This window comes from Octopus bimaculoides, chromosome 15 (genome assembly GCF_046866305.1).
Source record: "Octopus bimaculoides isolate indiv1 chromosome 15, ASM4686630v1, whole genome shotgun sequence".
In the NCBI taxonomy this organism is placed as follows: Eukaryota; Metazoa; Mollusca; class Cephalopoda; order Octopoda; family Octopodidae; genus Octopus; species Octopus bimaculoides.
In genome coordinates this window covers 34,179,169-34,195,672 of record NC_142942.1, presented here as the reverse complement: position 1 = coordinate 34,195,672, position 16,504 = coordinate 34,179,169, and the positions used below count along the sequence as shown (strand labels likewise).

The window sequence follows — 16,504 nt, the reverse complement described above, 5'->3', positions numbered from 1 at the left end:
CCAGACAGATTTTGGATTTATTTCACCATTTCAGTGAATTAAATAAATATTTCTCCCAAACCTATCAGCATAGAAACAAATATAGAATAACTGAATAACAACAATTTTGGATAAAAGGTTTAAATCACAGTCAGAATTATTCTACATATTACAAATATATTGCTATTATAAAAAAATTATTAACATTTATCTATTCTTAAATATCTTGAACCTAACTTTTTGAAGTTAATCCTTGAATATCAAACTGAAATTTTGAATTTTGTTCTTAACATAAATTTTTGCTTATATATTGCATGTTCTCGAATATATATCTTAAAATCAAACTAAATTTTCAGAAGCAGCATTTCCAATAACTTATGAATCTAGGAAAGATAGAGATTATCTTAAAATAAAGAAACCAAATTAGATGGACTGCAAAATGGATATGTATTTCGAATATGAAGGAAAAAGGTAGATGATACAAGTAAGAAAGCAAAACATTTACCTGCAAACTTCAACAGACAACTGTTTTAAGTTGACAAACGTTCTAACCAATCTTGCAGTAACTGCAAAACTATCATTGTCATCTAAGGAACTGTTATTGGATACATCTATCACAGTAACAGTAGTTGGAGATAAAAGACTACCTATTAAGTAAATAGCTTACACTTATTTCATAAAGTAATAAGTTGTAAGCTACAGAGTTCAGCAGCTGCTTTGTCAATTAGAGAGAGGGAAAAAAAAAATCTATTTTAAGCTTGGAGAAGTTTTAAATGTCAGTAGCTTTACTCCAATAATGTTGTCATGTAGTTAAGTAATATAATTCTTTAAATATAGAATAACTAATGAAATTGAGAGGAAGATTAAATGAAAAAATTAAAAGTGTAAATAAACTATTTCTTGTCGGCAGTATTAAGATATAAGATTACAGTAGGTTAGATGTACTTCAGCTTTTTTAAATTTTAATTTTGAAGTTGTCTACATTATCTTTGGAAAAAGAATTCTCATTATACTTTTTTTGTTTTCTATATGAGTAAAATTTTGATGAAATATTTTAAAATTCACTTCATTAAGTATGTTAAGTACCCACTTATGTCTGTGTTGTTCATGCAGAAAGCATCCCAAGGAAATTTTCCCACATCTTTATTGATCCATCCTTCTTACTGCCAACATCTCAAAGATGCAAGTATGGCTAGCAATTACTGTCTCACTACTTTAAACCTCTATCTCTTCTTGGTAACCATCAAGTTCTGTAGAGGATTTCAGTGAAAACAGTGTTGTTCTCTGTGACATCAGCAAATCTTTCAGCAGTCTTTGGCATGAGTACCTACTAGTTCAGCTTACCATCTCTTAGATGAAATGTCCAATTAGACTTCATTGTTGTATGTGCTACAAAGACCTCTATATTTCAAATTGTTAACTTTGTGATGCATTGTGGTTTGGTTGTATCGCCAACACTAATACTGTTCTACATTAACAAGCTTCTTACTGCTACCTCGAATACATACTCTTATCCAGATACAAGACTGACTTCATCCCCAACCTAACACGAGATTCAGGCAACATCCAGATGCTACCCAGTCATTTAACCCTTTAGCATTCAAATTACTTTGTCAAATGTAATGCATATTTATTCACATTGTTTTGAATTACTCATGCATATCCTGTAACTATTTTTAGAATGACATGGCAGGGTAGGTGTGAGGGGCTGATTCTACTACGTTTGCATGTAAAAATAGAATATTTTGGGTTGGATATGGCCAGTTTAAATGCTAAAGGGTTGAAGTGTGACTCTCATGGATAGAAGTGTTGAACAAAACCTCCAGTGGGACACAACAAATGTGTATTCTTTAATTCAAACACAATTCATAACTAAAGAAACAGTGCTGCACTACACTCCTAAGCATAAAAGCATCACAAGTCATCCATGAAAGTCATTACAAATGTTAGTCTTGACAGTATCCAACTATTGCTCATGGCTTGTTCAAATGTATAACATTGCCGAAAACTGTATCCCAAATTCTATTTATTTTTCAAGGCCAGAAAAACACTTCAGTCCTGATTGCTTTATAAACTCTTTATTTAAGCTCAAGTACAACACACTTTGGAATACTGTTCACATATCTGGTAGATATACAAACACTTTATAAACATGGCCATTCAAGTGACTGACAAAGACTCACTCACCAACACACAATAATCACTGGATCATAAATTAGCTATCCCCAAAATCACCTGATACACTATTTTCTCATACCTTCATGTAACCTGTATTTTAGCCAACTCATTTTATTGTCTGAAATACTCTCCTGATCCACACAACAACTTAATCTAGAAGAACCCTTAAAGGTCATGGATATTGCTCCTTTTTCTTCTTCCTCACACTAAATAATAACAAACACAAGTTATTAATATTTAATATACACAAGCTAAAGGTCAAAAACCTATGAGGAGTTTTAATTTCTTGTTAGTTATTGCACATATTCAGCTTTACTTGGTGAACGCACTGGTTTATTTGTTTCAATAACAGTTTTATTGGTGTATATCTCCTAAATAGTCAAGTACCATTCATAGCAAGAAAACCCCAATGTCTCCCTCTACACACACTCCCAACATGAATGACATAGCAAGAGCCCACACAATCATTTCAAATGCAGGGGCTCCTATTTCCGTGGATTTCTCTTGGAGAAAGCACAGCCTTGGCACAGCTAGGACTGCATCTCAAAGATTAGCCTATCTAGGGCCAGAACATCTGACTTTATCATTATCATTATCATCATTATTATTATTTGAAGGCAATGAGTTGGCAGAATCGTTAGCATACCAGGCAAAATGTTTAGTGGCATTTTACTTGTCTTATGTTCTGAGTTCAAATTCTGCTGAAGTCGACTTTACCTTTCATCCTTTCAACATTGATAATGCAAGTACCAACAGAGCACTGGGATCGATATCGACTTACCCTTTGCTGGCCTTGTACCAAAATTATTATTATTATCATCATTATTATTAAAGCGGCAACTGGCAAAATCATTAGCATGCTAAGTGGCATTTCGTCTGTCCTTAAGTTCTGAGTTCAAATTCTGCTGAGGTCAACTTTGCCATTCATCCTTTCAGGGTCGATAAAGTAAGTACCAGTTGAACACTGGGCTGATGTAATCCACCTGCCCACTGCCCTGAAAATGTAGGCCTTGTGCCAAAATTTGAAATCATTTTTACTACTACTACTAAGATAGCAAGCTGGCAGAATTGTTAGCCATCAAACAAAATGCTTAGTGGCAGAATTGTTAACCATCAAACAAAATGCTTAGTCAACTGCCTTTCATCCTTTTAGTGTTGATAAAATAAGTACCAGTCAAACACTGGGATTTAGATAATCAACTAGCTCCCTCAAAATTTCAAGCCTTGTTCCTATAGTAGAAAGAATTATTAATATTATTGTTATTTATAATCAAATAATAGAAGTTTTCAAAACCACACCATTTCTATCTAATGGAAATTCATCCAAAAATAACTGAATTTATGCCACTCTGAAGATGTTAATTTGAAAATTAATTCTTAATCTTAAAAGTTTGGGATAATTTCTTGAGTGTCAAAGAATTTTAACATTATAGAAATGGTAGTCAATAGAATTCACAGTAGTACAAGACTAATATTTATTTTATTGGTTATAGGAGGATAAAAGGCAAGGTTGATTCAGCTGGCATTTCAACACAATGATAAATGGACATATGTGGAGAAAAGGTTGGTGTTGAGATAGAAAGAAAGAGAGAGAGAGAGAATGTGTATGTGGAAGAAAGATAAGTAGGTAGGTAGGTATTATTGTCACCATAATAACTAACAAGTTTGGATTAAAAACAGGAATTTTAACTGCAAGTTGATACAATGGAACACAAACTTCTAAAATTGACTATATGTATATATATGATACATGGTTATTTGTGTGTATGTGTGTGTGTGTGTGTGTGTGTGTGTGTATTTATTTATACATAATTAGGATAAAGTCATTATTTATTTCTCAGTGGCCAGCATACTAACAAGACCATAATGGTTAATTGATATTTAAATTCAATTATACTTATATATATATTCTTTTATTTGTTTCAGTCATTTGACTGCAGCCATGCTGGAGCACCACCTTTTCGTCAAACAAATCAAATCCAAGACTTATTCTTTGTAAGCTTGGTACTTATTCTATTGATCTCTTTTGTTGAACCACTAAGTTATGGGGACATAAATACATCAACATCGGCTGTCAAGCGATGGTGGGGGGGGGGGGACAAACACAGACACAAAGACACATACATGATGATGATAATCATCATTGTTTAATGTCTGTTTTTCCATGCCGGCATAGGTTGGATGGTTTGACTGGGGACAATGTTTCTACAGCTAGACACCCTTCCTAACACCAACCACACCAAGAGAGTAGTGGGTGCTTTTTATGTGCCACCAGCACGGGAGCCAGTCAGGCGGCACTGGCATCAGCCACATTCAGATGGTGCTTTTTACATGCCACCGGCGGGCTTCTTTCAGCTTCCATCTACCAAATCCACTCACAAAGTTTTGGTCGGCCTGACGTTGTAGTAAAAAGACACTTGCCCAAGGTGCCATGCAGTGGGACTGAACCCAGAACCATGTGGTTGGGAAACATGCTTCTTACCATACAGCCACATTGGCACATATATATATATATATATATATATGATTTTATTTTCCATTATTAATGTTCATAAAGTCAATCTAAACATTTGCACAATTTATAAAGGTACATGCATGATTTAGAAATATTTTTAGCTAGCAGCATAGCACTTTGGGCAGGTGTCTTCTACTATAGCTTCAGGCCAACCAAAGCCTCATGAGTGGATTTGGTAGACGTAAATTGAAAGAAGCCCATCGTATATATATATATATATATATATATATATATATATATATATATATACATATTTATCTATGTGTGTATGTCTTTGTGTATGTGTTTGCTCCCCACCATTACCACTTGACAATGGTGTCGATGTGTTTATGTCTGTAAGTTAGCGGTTCAGCAAAAGGGACTGATAGAATAAGTACTAGAGCTAAAAAACAAGTCCAGGGATCATTTTGTTCAACTAAATCCCCTCAAGGTGGTGCTCTAGCATGGCAGCAGTCAGATGACTGAAACAAGTAAAAGAATAAAAGGATATATATATATCCAATTTCCATCTGTACATTGCACAAGTGGAAAGGTACATAATTTTGTGAAGACATGAATAGATTTACAGAGACATGTTTCAAATGTTGAAAGCAGCAATAGTAATGTTCGTATATATTGCCAAAGTTTACCAACAAAAGATCTGAATATAAGTATGCCTGTCTTCTAAGATGTATTTAAGAGAGTAAATAAATAAGCTCCAACAATAAAAAAAATTTTTTAAACCTAACAAAAACAATGTTATAAACTCTTAATGTATTGTGTAACAGGCACGGTTGTGTGGTAAGAAGCTTGCTTCTCAGCCACATGGATCTGGGTTCAGTCCCACTACATGAAACCTTGGGAAAGCATCTTTCACTATAGTCTCATGTCAACCAAAGGCTTGAGTGGATTTGATAGATGGAAATTGCAAGAAGCCCATTGTGCATGTGTGTGTGTGTGTGTGTGCATCTTTGTGTTTGTCCTTCATCATCACTTGACAACCAATGTTGGTGTATTTATGTCCCTGTAACTTAGTGGTTTGGAAAAAGAGACTAATAGAATAAAAAAAAAGGAGGTACTGGGATTGACTCATTCAACTAAAATTCTTCAAGGCAATGCCCCAGCATGGCCACAGTCTAATGACTGAAACAAGCAAAAAATTAAAGATGAAACAAACTACTTTAGCCAGCTCTTTAAAGTATATATCTGAATGTTGGAAATAAATATAGTATTTTAATTATTATAGTAACTATAATAATTCTTTCTACTATAGGCACAAGGCCTAAAATTTTTGGGGAGGGTGTATAGTTAAATACATCAATCTGAGTGCTGAACTGGTACTTATTTTACCAACTCCAAAGGATGAAATGCAAAGTCGACCTCGGCAGCATTTGAACTGAAAAGAATGCTGTGAAGCATTTTGTCAAACGCAGTAAGGATTCTGCCAGCTCAATGCCTACATTAGAGGGGCAGATGACCTGAGTGGGGATTGAACTTGAAACAAAGGATCAGAAGAAAGCATTTTGTTTGATGCTCTAACAATTCCGCCAAACCTCTTCTCTTATAATAATTCATTCATTCAGTTCTCATTGTGCCTTGTGGCACATGAGATGACAGCAAGATTATTCCACCCTCTAACATTGAAAGCATCCTTGACAACATGTTCTATTGTTAACCCTCTGCTTTTAAGATCTTTTGTTATTGTTTTCCGCCACATTTCATTTGGTTGGCCACGTCTTCTTTTACCTTGTAGAACCCATTGCAAAGCAATCTTGACAACTGAGTTTGATTCATAGCAACAAACTGAACCCAGCCATTTCCATCTCCTTGCTTCAATACTTTCTCACCACAGAAAGAAGCACAGTCTGACCGTGCAAAAATACACTTTTTGCTTCTTCATTTTCATGTCAAAATATATTTTTTCTGTGGAAAATTATATATCAATTGAAAGTTCTCAATGTGAACTTTCTTCTCATATAGTTCTTATCAAAATCTAACACTTACAAATCATACCAGGGCTACTTCAATCATCCTGGTATTTCCACCCATTGACAAAATTTGTCCTTTTTTTGTTTTCTGACTGCTGAGCAGTATCCCTTGTTCTAGTTCAATGTGCTGGAACACTGTAACTTGATTTGAGTTTTGAATGAAGCTTTAAGAAGAAAAATCAATGATCTTGTCTCTTTCTAATTCTTTTAATATGTGTGTGTGTGTGTGTGTGTGTGTGTGTGTGTGTGTGTGTGTGTGTGTGCGCGTGCATGCACACAAAAAAGTAGTCTGGATTCTATTGAATAGTGCAAATACAGAAATAAATTTGCACACAAAAAAGTACCCAGCTTTTCATTTGTAAATGTTATGGTGTTATTTCAACCAAAAAAGTAGGGTTCTAATTGTTGTACATATGTGAAATGATATGGCTACAACTTTAGACTTTTCAACACCTGCTGGCATGACCTGTGCCAATTTATGTGTTGACTTCTTTAGACTTCGAGTAATCCTTTGGTGAATATCTTGAATAACTTCTGGCATTCAAACCGTAAGGCCTCTTTGTTTGGGGGTGTTGTATATTTCTCTTTGCTGGTAAGCCTTTACCCAGAAGCTTTCATGCACTTACTTAACAGAACCTGTTCTCACACTCCCACAATTTCCACTCTTTCCACTATTGAGTATGTCATCTTGCAGAACAGAAAAGGCTAGAGATGTTCACTCAATTCAATCTTACAATCAACTAATGTGATGCTATGCTATAGACCTCAGGCTATTTTATGTGCACCATCCTGTGTATGTCTGTATATGTATATATACATACACCTACACAAAAGTAAAATGTTACACAGGAGGATGACAAAGAAACAGGGAAAACACACAAAGGATGTGAACAGGCTCACCCCTCATCAATTATCAACCAAAATCCTCACAATTTCAATGCCTTATCTATAATATTGTTCAATTTGGTGGCATCAACAGCAAACAGCTACTAGGGTATAAATGAGTAAACATGACAGGTTTCTCTAGACTGTGGTGAAAAGGACAAGTTATGAGAACAGGAAGATATGTAGAAAAACAAGATAAACATAGGCAAGCCATGAGCTTGGATCTAAATTAAAAATCTAAAACATGAGAGGGAAAACCCAACTGAATAAGAGAACAGTCAATCCAAAAAGGATGGGTAGTTTTAGAAACAGGATGGCTATGCAGTTGGGAAGGGAGAAGAAGAAAAGGTAATAGCGGGTAGAAAGAGAATGGGAGAGAAGGAAGGCCCATACAGAGAGAAGAAAGCGTAGGGAATAGATGAAATAAATAAAAGAGTAGCTAGAAAGTTAGAGATTAACATATATGAAGAGAAAATGTGGAAATAAAAAGGGGAAAAGATAGACAGTTATTAAGTAACAACAGTAGACAGAGGAGGAAATAGAAAGGTAGGCAAAAAGAACAAACAAAGGGCAAGTAGATAGTTAGAAATGTAGGTAGAGATAGAATGATAGGAAACAAAGGAAGGAAGGATGCAAAAAGCAAGAAAAAGAAGATAGAGTGATGGTCAAGTGAGAAGAGTAGACAGAAAAAGCAATAGACAGGTAACTGATGGTGCAAGGCAATGAGTTGATAGTATGGTAGAGGGACAAGAGAGATAGATGGTTACCCAAGTTGTGTATGTGTATACACTCACAGAGACACCTGCATATACACACATGAGGTGGTATCAAAAAGTTCTGAAACTATTTCTGCAGTGCGCCAACAGATAGCAGCACACATTTGTGTGTACAGTTAGAGCTAGCAGTGACCTTCATGAGGCAGTGTGCCAAGTGACATTGCTATGTTTACTTTGCAAGTTGTGAAATTTGTGTTTTTGTAATCACGTGTATGCTGTAGTGTGCAATTTTGTCATGGACAGAAACAAAGAGCTAACGTGAAATTTTGCATTAAACTTGCGAAGTCTGCTAGAGAGACATTAAGTATGTTTCGGCAACTTTACGGCAATGGGTTGTATACAATGTTTTGAGTGGCACTGGCACTTCAAAAGTGGAAGAACAACCTGGAAGACGATGAACAATCTGGAAGAGCTGCCACAAGTGTCACTCCAGGAAATGTGGTATTGTGTATCAAGAATTTGTCCCTCAGGGCCAGACAATCAATCAAGAGTTCTACTGCAATGTTTTGAAGCATTTGGTGGAGGACGTTCGACAAAAGTGACTGGATCTGTGGAGTATGAAGAGTTGAATTCTTCACTAAGCTCTCCTCACAAGTTTCTTGCCAAAATCAACAGGGTATCACCTCCACACCCACCCTATTTGCCAGATTTAGCACCTGCAGACTTCCCCAATATGAAAATGCAGCACAAAGGTTGTTGTTTTAACACTGTTGTCGAGATCCAAAGCGAATCGCAGGTCCTTGACTTGCTTGACTTCCAGGCTGGATTCCAAAAGTGGCAGGAATGCTGGGACCAGTGTATTGTTGCACAAGGTGACTATTTCGAAAGAGATGATGTTAAAACTTAGATAAATAAGTTATTTTTTATTAAACATAACTAATCCTGGAACTTTTTGATACCACTTCATACATAGTCATACACATACACACACATATATTTAAAGAATAAGAAAATGGAGAGGTAATTAATAAAATATTATTTATTAATAATTAATAAATAATATTTTATTAATTATCTCTCCATTTTCTCCTGATTCTTTAAATATATAAACCACGGTTTATATGGTTACCCTATAGTTGAACTTTCTATGGATTGGTAACTAACCAGTATTTTCATTGGATTTTATTATCCCTTAATGAGGTTTATAACATTTACTTGAATAATATATATATATATATATATATATATATATATATATATATATATATATATATATATATAGATAGAGAGAGAGAGAGAGAGAGAGAGAGAGAGAGAGAGAGAGAAAGCGAGAGAGAGAGAGAGAGAGAGATTATATTATACTATGTACACATGTTCATACATGTGTATGCGCGCACACAGTGGATCTGATGATTCCATAGACAGCAATATGCATCAGTGTTTACTTTGTCATGGTTTCTGTGGCTGGATGCCTTTCCTTGTGCCAATCACTTTACTCTTTGCAACATGTATTGGGTGCATGTTGTACAAACCTGCAAGACTAAGACACCCTTTGGTTGAAGAGGCCTACAGTTGAGAGGGAAGCAGCTTTATGTTATGGGTTAAGGGGCTTGAGCAGAACAGATTTCTGGCTGTAGGAGCAACATGGCTACTTACATTATAGAAGGGAGTTGGGAGTGACTGGGGTGAAACTGGAAAAGAATAAAAATAGTGGTGCAAGATGTCACCATGGGTAGAGGCTGTAAGAGTGAGTTAGAGTGAGAGAATGAGTAAGAGGGTGAATATTATGGAAAGAGTTGAGGGATGATGGAGAAGAGTAGATGTTAACTGTAGAAACTGGGTAAGGGTTGTGGGGGACTTGAAGAGTGAATAATGGTACAGGAGTTGAGATAATTAGAGGAGAGATGGCTGACTGCACAGAAAGAGAGATGGGATGGTGAAAAGCAGTAGAGCAGTAATAACTGGTCACAAAGACCTGGAATAGTAATAATAATGATACTGTGGCAAAGGAAGAAAGAGAGATGATACATGAAAGAAAGGGAATTAACAATTGGGTCGGTTGTAAGCATGTTGGTGAGCTGATGTGAATAGATGAGGAACAGATGAAGTGATAGAGGGGAGATATGATGGTAGAGGAGAAAATCTGGAGGCTTAAGATGGTGATCAATGTAATATATGAGTGGAGAGGACAGTATCAAGAAAGAAAGATGGATAATTTGACTCAATACGGGAAAACTCACCTGGTCCAGATGTAATACTAACACAAGCATCATACAATATGTACTACACTCTGAGGGGAAAAAATCTTTTGCTGCCAGCACCAGTAGAAGTTACCTAAACTTTTTCTAACCTGTTCTTACCCTGGCTAAAATACTTTTGAAGCAACCACTTCCGAGGCAACAAAAGCAATCAACTACTACTAGTGAACCCACCAGGGATTTAGGAGAGTTTGTTTCTAGTGTGTTCATAGTATGTACTACTCCAGTGCATTTATCACATATGCAGCTTACATTCTCTGATAGTCTGCCAGTGATTCCCCTACATCTCGTGTGTCCATTGCTTATACTGGATATGGCATATGGAAATACCTACTCCTTTTCTGTTCATTAGGACTTGGTTCTCAACCTGCTCTTATTAATCATTGTCCTCCAGACCATAATGGAAGAATTTAAGACTGGCTACCCTTAGGAACTACAATATACGCTGATGACCTTATTCTCATAGCAAATTCTATAATAGAATTAGAAAAGAAATTCCAGGTGTGGAAGCCAAAGTTAGCTTAAAAGTTAACTTAAGAAAGACCAAAGCTCCAGTAAGTAGGAAAACAGACAGGATTCTATTCCCTTCAGGTAAATGTCCCTGGTCAATATGTAGAAAAGGTGATGTACTCAGTGCAAGCTATGAACACACAAAAGATGTAGTGGAATCACATGAGGGCTAATGGATAGTGTTTGTATGCGGAAGATGTACAAGAGCAACAAACATTAAGGACACAAAAGAAAATAGATTCTCTTGAATGCACTGGAAACTCTCTGGAGGTAGTAGTTTCTATATGAAAAAAGTTCATCATGTGTGTGTGAGTGTGTATCTCCTTGTCTTGGAATCGTTTGACATTTGTGTGTTTCAACATCATACAAGTGTTATTCATTTCCAATCTCCATGAAAACATGCCCGACTATAGAGAAACCTTGCTGGGAAATAAGCGAACGTTAGTAACAGAAATGGTATCCGGACATAGAAAATCTACAATGAATTCCGTCTAGCCCAGGCAACCATATATAAAATGGGTGTTACATACAGACACAGAAATATATGTGCACAAACACTTGGACATGCACAGTAATTATGAGTAATAGAAAATGTTTTGACTTATTAAGGGGGGGGGGTAAGAAGTTATTTCTATTTTGCACGCTAATTGGAGATATGAAATTAACAAAAATAAAATATATATGCCTTGTCTTTATTCATAATTTTTCACTGTCTTAGTTAAATGATACTTTCATTTACCCAAATTTTATAATGAAAGGCAAAGACAACTCTGAGTGGTAGAACTTAGAACATTGAAACATAAAGCAAGTAGCTTGCCCCCTTCCACTTGTATCATCACTATTACCATTACAACAATACTAGTGATAGTGATAATAGTTCCTAACGTTGGTACATATTCACACAATTTATAGAGTAGGGATTTGTCAATTGGGTCGATCCAGTATATAACTGACATTTGTTTTGATCGTGCATGAAAGGTGAACATTAGCATCAATAAATGAAAGGCGAATTCACCTCCAATGAGAGTATTGTTGCTATACAATAGCACCAATTAAAGATGGAGTAAAGGAGAAAGAAAAAAAAATGAGCTAGGATTCCGAATCGATGGGATTGAAAAGACTTATAAACTGTAGCTTGAATGTTCCAAGCAATATAATCGTATCTGCTAACCCCAACAACTTTTCACATCACCGTTAATCGGCTTCAATGCTGGTTTCGATCTGAACGGCTCTGAATAATTAACCGAACTCTTATCCAGTCATTGCATCGATAGCAATGTGGGCGGTGCAGCATAAATCAACCCAGTTTTGACAGATCGATAAAGTATATCATCTCATAGGGACAAGCGTACGGTGAGGGCGCCAGTGGGAAGAGAGTGTTGTGTATGTGTGATAGAGAAGGGAGGAGAGACGAGCGGAGATAAATTAAAAAGTAAGAGGAGTGAATGAAGTATAGAGGAGAGAAAAAAAGTGGGGGTGACAGAGATGATAATAGTAGTGGTGTCGATGGCGGCAATAGTAGTAGTACCAAGCTAAGTAATTATGAAGAAACAATAGTGACCCATAGCTATCGCTATAGATATATTTATAACTTTGTATCCATCTTTATAAACGTGTGCGTGTATACATATATTTACAGTGTATGTATTTGTGTATGCATGTATGTCTCGATGTGTTGGTAAGCATGTGGACGTGCAAACGTGCAATGTCGCTTTATATAGACAAATCCACGATTATGATAAGGTGCAAGGTAAAAAAACGTTAAGAGCTCGCAACAAGACGTGTTTTTTTTTATGCTTTATTAAAACATCAGTAAATATATATTTTCACAGATTCTTATAAACAGTAGCCATATTGTAGTCTTGGAGAAGTGAGCTTGCTAATAAAAAATTTTTTTTAAGGCAGAATTGTTCGTAATTTTCAGACAAAAGCGAATTTCAATAGTAAGTAAATAATAAAATAAGTTTTTTTACATAAAAAATGTAGTTTCGATGATCATGCATCTCAGGGGAATTAGCAACCTAAGATATACTTTCTAACAACATAATACCAATAGTAATAAAACTGAAGTAATGGAATGAACACATTTCAAGAAGGTTAAAATGTTACCAAGGGAATGAAGTTGGTAATAGCAGAAGACAGAAAATTTACTTGAACGAAACATAATTCTGCTTGATTAAATATAAACCATTAACTTTTAAAGTTAGAGTTGGCTTAGTTGACTTTAATAAATACAGGTGCTTGTTTTATCAATTCTAGAATGTTGAAAGACAAAGTCGTCACTCAGTTTAAACTAAGAATTAGATTCAGTAAAGCATCTGGGTCGACGCTCTATTATAATACACCCCCACTGGCCACCACAACAGAAATCATAAAACAAACAATTACATCAGTGAAGATGATTTCATATTAATGAAGAGGAGCCGCTATTGCGATCGTGAATTTATCTAAGACAATCAAATAACTTCTTAAAAGAAAGTCCTTAGAATTGTAGGAAAAGTAAACGTAGAACTGTTCATAATTTTTGAGAAAAGAAATCGAGTCTCTAAATTTAAATCGACAATTTATTAACAGTTTCCGATTAGGAGCGCCATACCTAACAGGAAAGGAAAATAGTATATTTCTTAATTTTTTCGGTATTTTCAGTATTCCAATTTCAATTACAATCCTAAATTATTATTATTTTTTATTTCAATTTTTTTTTACATTTATACCCCCATTCCCGTATTTTTTCTTTCCTATAAAGTATGGAGCTCCTAATCAGAATCTCAGTTAATCTATAATTGCAATTGCATAACAACGACTGCGTAATATTAACGAAACCTTACGCTATCGACTTCAACTTAGTTAAAATTAAACTCACAACATATCACAATGGGTACTGTAAACTATCTAAAGCTACTAACCTCTATACTCTACACTCGCAATACTCATTTTACGTGAACAGGAACCTTCAGGTGCGTGCAGAAACGGAATGGCAAATGTATCAATCATCTCTCTGTTAATTGTTTAGCGCGAATCAAACGGTTCCATTGGTAAATCGAAATCGGATCGACGATGCAGTTTCACTTAAAACCTACCACGACGTCCGTGAAATTTCCAATAATTACAGAAAGGGTAGCCGAGTTGTAAGTGCAACAACACCTCTTTGAAGTGTACTAACAAGGGTGAAATCAGAACTGGGTGACGGACGTGATTCGCCGTGAAATTACTACTTTGAACCAAACATAAAACATGAGTAAACGACATTTAGCGCTGCGTGAAGTAGCAGCAAATGTTATTAGAAAGTGAAATGAGCTTTATATCGCTATTCTGATAATACTTTCCGAGTATTTTCTTTTCAGGAGTAAGAGATGGTTTTTAAAAAGTTTTGTTTTTGTCAATCATACACATTATATACTACATATGCTCGCTACGTAAGACAGGTTACGGATATAAAAAAACCAAATTAGGGAGACAACAGTTAAGAGGAATAAACAAGGAAACCAGAGTAAACAATAAACTACTCCGTGGGAGTCAGTTTTGTCGTTCAGTCTTTCGGGATCGATAAAATTAGTATCGATGCAACGAGCTTGCTCCATGCCCTAAAAATTGTTGGCCTTGTACCAAAATTAGAATTATTGTTTTTGTTATTAAGGCGGCGACCAGGCAGAATATTTGGCGCGTTGAACGAAATGCTTAGCGGCATTTCGTCCGTCTTTATTTTCTGACTCCAAATTCCGCCGAAGTTGACAATGCGTTCATCTTTTCGGGTTGATAAAATAAGTACCAGTTGAGCACTGGGATCGATGTAATCGCCTAACCCCCTTCCCACAAAATTTCAGACCTTGTGCCCATTGTAGGATATTAATTAGTATTATTATTATTAAGAAAACAAGCGAACGAACAAAAATGAAATTCAACAATAAAAGCAATAAGAACACTTACCTTTTTGAAAACATTCTTCCTTTCTCGAAGTTAGGGTATGAATGTTGGCATTGAGACATGGTCACTCCGCGGTTTAATGCAGATATATCAGAAACACACTTCATTTCTGCAGCTGTGGCTACGAAGACGCACAGGACCAAAGAAACTCGTTCCGCTGACATGAAAGGATGGCCTAAGGCGAAATGTTGGTACCCGAGGATTTTGGTAAGAAAAAGTTGCAGACGCGTTTGGCACATGTATCTGTCGGTTTGGTCCACCATGGTAGCGAGAAACAATTATATATATATATATATATATATATATATATACACGCGCGAAGAACGGGTACAATCAGGAAAAGAAAGGGACTTTAGTCAAAGTACGTGGGACCAGTTAGCACCATCCGAAAAGGACAGGACCGCGTCCTTTGAGTTGACCACTGCTGTAATAGCAGCGGTTTTATGTTTCTAAGCTTCATCATCTCCACATTTCCATACTGTGGCTGTACATTTGTGCATTTACACACGTCGCTGTACTGAAGAGGGCTTCTTGCTGCTGCAGTTGGCCGAAAGCCAACCAGGTCAAGTTTTCTGCTTTCCTCTGTCTCATTATAATTATGGAAGGTTCATTAACATAAGCTTATTAGCAGGGACCTTCGATTCACCAATCGAAGGCATCGAACCGTATGACATCAGTGGAACAGAGAATCTGATTATCCAATCAATAAGCATTGACCGATTTATTAGCATATTGTCATTGGAAGAAGACTAGTGACAACCAATCAAATTGCGTTGACCGACTTTTGTTTGTGTGCGAGTTCTCACAATGCAATGAATATTATAAGCAAGGCAGGAAGTTTATTTTTTTCCCCCACTGTATTTGTATTTCCTCATCTTCAATATAACATGCCAGTCAGTAAAATTACAATATAATAAAATTATATATATACCCAATAAAAAAGAATAGAGTAATATTAACAAGTACAGACAAATATACAAAGGTAACTACAATTTATTTGACGTTGGAAAAAAATCTGAAGAAATCCATAATGAAAGCAAATACAAATAATTTGACAACATAAAAATATTACAACTACTAACATCAATAGAAAGCTAGCATGAGGTCAGGAAGATAGTGGAGTTTAAATAAAATTGTGTAATCCACACAAGGTCATTTGGTACATTAAAATTTCAGTTATTTAAAGAACAATACCAAGAATAAATAATTATATATGCACAGGGTTGGATTTTATTAAAATATACATAAATCATAAGAAAGGCAAACAAACAGGTAGTTTGTGAAGATATCAAATTCTTATTGAATTACGCACAAAATTGTTTCAGGGCCGTACACGAAATATTTCAAGCATATTTTAGCGCTCAAATATTTACTCATTAAGCGCCCCGCTCACACAATTCGAAGATAAAAGTCGCGCTCCAAAAGAGCGAAGGCTCTTATTTTTAAGTAGCTTTTTCTCTAATCTATTTTTGCTTTTATAAATAACTCTCGAGTGTGTGTGCGCGTGTGTTTTGTAATATATATATTATATTATATACATATACAGTATATGTGTATATAGTGTGTATGGTA

General features: G+C 35.6%; 1 protein-coding gene across 7 annotated transcripts in view; it reads right to left on the bottom strand.

Moving 5' to 3' along the window:
* The window catches only part of LOC106880614 (uncharacterized), a 77,205-nt gene that overhangs the window by 36,766 nt on the left and 23,935 nt on the right, over positions 1–16,504 (bottom strand). The window contains exon 1 of one of the 7 annotated variants that reach the window (XM_014930630.3): positions 14,936–15,632. The exons of 4 other annotated variants lie outside the window; for them this stretch is intronic. The gene's annotated coding sequence lies outside the window, so the exon portion shown is untranslated. Of the gene's footprint in view, positions 1–484; positions 1,468–13,914; positions 14,283–14,935; positions 15,633–16,504 lie in introns of those variants that run through there. 2 more of the 7 variants (XM_014930631.3, XM_052973239.2) reach the window with 2 other exon arrangements.